Here is a 6,090-nt window from a genome sequence, read left to right on the forward strand (position 1 = left end):
AATCTGTTGAAAATTAACCCTAAAAAAAAACATCGTTCCAATATACACACTTTTCATTTTTAGCACTGTTTTTCATGTTTTTTGGAGTTTTTTTGCTAGAGTTCCCGTTTCAAAGTTTACATTGTTTTATTTCCATTCTGTTTGTAAGCATATTTCAGTATTTTGATATTAATGAAATGAAGTGTTATTTCCTCTACATCTCTATATTTATGGTTATATATATATATATAATTTGTTGCATTTTGATTTAAGTTTACATCAGTGGTATCGGAGTGGCCTGCTCTTTCTCTGTTTTTCTTTGCATGTCCCCAACGAGGTCAAGGTATAAGGAGCTAGGGATGGAATTGTTTGAACCTTTGCAAGACTTGCCTCACAAACCCCGATGACCTCCCATGGCGGAAGAAAAGAAAGACGAGGGGAAAAGAGATCGTTTCAAAGTATTTCTCAAGGAATCTCTCGAGCGACGGAGGAACACGATGATCTATAACTTTGGCTAGATCCTCTGATAACTACCCACAAGTGACAAATATTCATCCTACAACAACTCAGGAGGTGCCACTCCTTTTAAGGTACAATTTAACTTTGATATTCCCATATTTGAGGGCCAGACAGATGCAGATGTCATAGATAAATGGTTGAATATGTTGAAAGGATATTTTTTAATTCATGACTTTTCCAATTGCGAAAATATTACTTTTGCACTTCTCAAGGCCACCCACACATCAAGGACTGGTGGGAAACCTACTGTGAACAAAAGGACAAGAGGGAATCCCCATTATTATCAGCCGCACCCACTTGGCATTCTTTTTTAGATGCCATCAAGGAACAATATTACCCTATCGAGAGATATGAATATAGATACATAAAATGGACGACGTTGCGGGAGTGAAGGGACCAAGATGGAGTTCCTGGACATATCCTTGCTTGACACGACAAACCGATATGCTTTCAATATCGAAATGGTGCCTCCAAACCACAGAGAAAAATCCAAATCCAAGGTGGGGCAACCCAAGATAACCCACTAAAGCCGCAAACATATAAAAACACCACAAAGACAAAGAAGGACACAAGAAAATTGTGTGAGTTCCATAAGAACTCCACTCACAAGACAAGTGAGTGTCAGGCCAAGCAATCATTAGTGGCTGAGCAGAAGGCTTCCGATTCATATGCATGTTTTGACTCTAAGTCGAAAATCGACAAGGGGAATGACAAAGGGAATCATATCATTGACGCAGAGCATAGTGCCACGATGACCACCACTAAGATCCAGAAGAATGAGCCTAAAGATCCAGAGGAGGGGGAATGCCTCTTCCACTCACAAATGTGGGTGAAGGGTTATCTGTTGTAGTTCATTATCGATAATGGCAGGCAAAAGAACCTTATTTCAGTAGAGGTTATGAAGCAGTTAGGCCTACCGATGACAATACATCCACATGCACATCCGTGTCATCCAACAGTGATGCCTTCCCTACAACATCAAGCCCTTCACAGATGAGGTATTGTTTGATGTTCCTCCTCTTGAAGTTTGTGATGTATTATTAACACAACCATACTTGTGAAAGCGACATGTTGTATGTGGGTCTAGACATTGCTCTATGATTATTACTATGAGAAATAAGTTGTATAGGATATTGGAGGTAGCCCCACCTAACGAAATCTCTTTGATCACTACTAAGAAATGTAGTTATATAGTTTCCTATTATAGGAATTCTTTTTTCCTTATGATTCGCCCCCAAGGAAAGAAGAAGGTTGTGACTATGGCTTACAGACAGGGCTTCTCTGCACAACAACAGTAGATGGACAAGATCGTGGACAAGTACAAGTACATTTTCACCTCACCTACAGGGGTACCTATGCACTATTAGGTCAAGCACTCCATTGATTAGACCCTAGTTGTGCCACTACCCAATGGATCAATCTATGGATGCTTTTTTCTAGAGAACGATGAGATGAAGAGGAAGATTCAAGAGTTGTTGCAGAAAGGGCACATCAGGGCAAGTTCATCACTCTTTGGGAGCCTAATTGTATTGGTATAGGAGAAGGATGGGACCTGGAGACTCTATATTGACTATCAGGCACTGAACAAGATCACTCTATGGAATAGGTACCCAATCTCACAGATTGATGACCTTCTGTACCAGCTCAAGTGGGCCAAATATTTCAACAAGATTGACTTGAAATCTGCTTATCCCCAAGTGCCTATCGAACTCTCCGATGTGTGGAAGACTACCTTCAAATCCAAGGAGGACCTTTCTGAATGCTTGCTCATGCTTTTCAAGTTAACTAATTCCCCCACCACCTTCATGAGATTGATGAATGACATCTTGCAACCCTTCACTAATGCATTCATGGTGGTGTATTTAGATGACATATTGATCTTCACTGATGCATTCGTGGTGGTGTATTTAGATGATATCTTGATCTTTATCGAGAGTTGGGAACAGGACTTCCACCATATCTGACAGGTCCTTCAAACCCCGCAATAACACAAGTTATGTGACAATTTGAAGAAATGCACTTTTGGAATCATAGAGGTTCAATATCTGGGGTACATCATTGATGAGCAGGGTGTGCATGTGGACCCAACCAAGATACAAATCATTCAGGATTGGCTAGCCCTAACCACTCTAACAAAGCTCTACAACTTTCTAGTTCTTGCCAATTTCTACAGCAGGTTCGTGTTGGGGTTCTCTCATATAACCTGGCCTTTATGTCAACTCACCAAAGGCGGAGCGAAAACAAAGTTTTTTTGGTCTAAAACACAACATAATGTGTGTTTCAAGTTGAAGCATTGCCTCTAATCTACACCACTGCTTACATTACCATACCTGCAACAACCATTTGAGATTGAGACAGATACCTACGACTATGCTATTGGTGCAATTCTTACTCAACAAGGGCATCCAATGGCTTAACATAGTGAGACACTTTTAGACATAGTTCGAAAGTATCCCACTTATGACAAAGAAATGTATTCCATTGTGTAGGCATGTCGTCAATGGAAGCATTGCATTCTAGGGAAGGAAGCGGTCATCCACATAGACCATCGACCCTTGTAGTTCATACATACACAAGGAAAGTTGCAAAATACTCGCCAACAGAGGATCCAACTATATCACCTTGTCAATGCAGACCAACTCCTTCACCAGTGCAAGTGGTTCACCAGGGACCAGGTTCAACAGAGATGTCCTCACCTCATGGAGGCTCTACACGCAATGTGTACCATTTCTTTGTAAGGGGGGAGGAATGATCCAGGTGTATATTGGTTTCCACCTACCTATTCGACCTAGACCTCTAGTTGGTTTTATCTGTTTCCTTGCTTATTTCAACTTTTACTATTTTTAGAAGTTTTACGAGTCCTGAACTTCTGGATCAGATTTGACCCCCTAAATGACGTTTTTTGAGGTCTTCTACAAGCCCATGGTGTTTGCTTGAGGGGGCCTGACCCAGGTTCAACGTTAGTTAGCCAAAGAGATCCCTACACTACTGGCCCTTCAACATCAGCCCATGGAGCGTGGACTGAAGTCTCACCCGAAGCAATATGGGGGGATGTTGGAACCATGTTTCCGCACCCTTGAGATGGTTGTGATGTCGATTTATTCCAACTATACCTACCTTGGCGTAGGTTGCTTATCCCTCTACTCTATCCTTCAGTACCTTCGCAAAATGTTATAATCAGTTACCGCACAGCCCTAACCAGGGGCTAAAGTCCTTTTGTATTGCTAGGGCAATGAACTGTGATATCTCCTAAACTGGGCTAAGTATTTTACTTATCTTATTAACATATCTTAGTTAGCTTCGTGTAAACATATGTTCTTACTTGCGTTTACTTAACCAATACAATTATACACCTTCGCGTATCATATAAGCATTATAAGTGAAATTCATACCCAATATATCAGATGCATAAATAGGAAATAAAGACAGAGAAATAATAGAATACTTTTCTTTATTAATACTTCCAGATAATTATAGACTCGACTCACCCTGTGCACTCAGTTGTAGGGGTTCGCACACTGAGCTGCAGACTTCTAGGTCTCTGTGCACTTAGCTGCAGAGCCTCTACCTATGCTACGACCCAAAACTTAAACTTCTACTTCTGAGCTATCTCTTGAATCTTAATTAATTCCATTGCCTAGTTGATCCTTCTTACTACTTAGATCTTATCTCTATTTATACAATCCCATGTTCCGCGGACCATGGGTAGATCTTCTACAACCGACATTACATTATCAAAATAAGGGTGGGAAACCCTATGACTTTTAACATCTACGCGGTCCACGCCCACAAAAATGCAGAGTCTTTACATTTAGATTACAAAATTAGACCAAAATATGGACTTTAAGCCCCAAAACTACCCTTGGGTGACCCTGCGCGCAATAGGCCCCCAACATCCCCCAACACAAACATCATGACTCACCCTTGAGTCACTCTGTAGGTGCGAAGATCTTAGTGCGAAGACCTCCCATCTCTGTCTGAATCGCTGCAACTTCGGCAGCGCACTGAGCGGCCACCTACCAAACTTCTTCCACGCGTTTTTCGATGACCGCTGCTGCAGAACTGCTACACTGAATCCTTTGCTGAGTTTCTTGTAGTTAGGCAAGCTTTTCTTTAATGGAGGTTGTAATTGTATAAGCCTCGTCGATCCATGGCTATAGTTGCACTTTTAAGACCGCTTCTTTGTGCTGAACAGCATCCACCTATTCTTCGAGCGCCTTTGCCTGCTGCATCGATGCAAGCCTTTGTGTAAGGGAAACCATTTGCGCAATCACTTTTACCTTGTCATACCTCTATTGGCACTTGTGCACCTCTGTCTCTAGGCACTCTACATTCGGGTCCTCCTACAGGGTGGTTAGGACCTCGAATGATTGTTCAAAGAGCTGCATGCAGTTTTCCACTGCACTGTCAACTATTGTTATTGTTGTTGTGACCACGGTGGTACGTTGTTCTCTAACCTTCAGTGGAGTTGAAGGCTGAGCCCTCAACTGTAATTCTACAATTTGAAGGTTCAACTCCAGATAAACCCTGACCATCTCTGCTCTTGCGCCGCGCACCCCTGTGGCCAACTTGCGAATGCGCACATCTATCGGTTCTTCTGCTTGAATGTCCAACTCTGGGACCATTCGGCAAGCTTCCTCCACTACCTACATTATCTTCTTATTCTTCTCCACTACGTCGTTGCGTTGCAAGTCGAACTGCTCAATGTTGATGCACTGCTCGCTCATCACCTGTAGAGCACGACTCTCTCAGGCTCGAAGTTCTGTGGTGACTCCATCCTACAAGAGGTAGAGTGTCTCTCGAGGGAGCATGGCCATATTCAATCCTACCCCTTTCAAGCTGTTGACCATGGGCTTGTCAGCCTGATTCTCTATAGTAAGTGCCCCATCTATTAGCACTATCGTGTTGGTCACCCTTGTGCACAACATCTCCTCGGTAGTTGAAATTCCAATCCCGAGGCTGGTGGACACTGTGCGAGCCTATGGAGTGCGAACCTAAAACTCCTATAGTTCTATTCGGGGAGCCCCCAATACCAAATGCTATTGTTCTTTGAACTGTTGGAGGGCCTCCGTGGTGACATCCCTCACCGTTTCACCAATATCATGCAAATCCCCCTCAGTGAGGGTGATTGGGTCCAAGGATGTCTTTGAAGCCTTGTTTTTATTCCGTGACACTGCATTCTCATGCGGGAGTGGACACTTGAGTTGGGTGGATGTCATCTGTGGGTACATACCACCTTGTTCTGCATATGTCTTTGGTTCAGGTGAAGGTGACTACTTTCCTTCGCGTTCTTCCTCTCCTATTTTCTATTGTTCTGCCAACTTCGTAGCATCGCGCGCTACCTAGGCCTTAGCCACTACTTCCTCTTTCTCGCGCTTCTTAGTCAATTGCACCATTCGAAGCTTTGTCTCCTCCTTTTTGTGTTGCACAGCGGACTTTTCCATGTCCACCGCGGAGCCAGCTGGAGCGTACCACTTCGGTGGCCAAGACTCAAGTACTACGAACATCACATCGTCGGTCACCAGATATGGTAAATCATGCCATGTCTTCGTAGGGTCCTTCCATGCCTTGATGAAGACATGGTGGAAATAT

This window comes from Pinus tabuliformis, chromosome 8 (assembly GCF_031772625.1).
Source record: "Pinus tabuliformis cultivar Carrire ecotype Pingquan chromosome 8, CPIR1, whole genome shotgun sequence".
NCBI lineage: Eukaryota > Viridiplantae > Streptophyta > Pinopsida > Pinales > Pinaceae > Pinus > Pinus tabuliformis.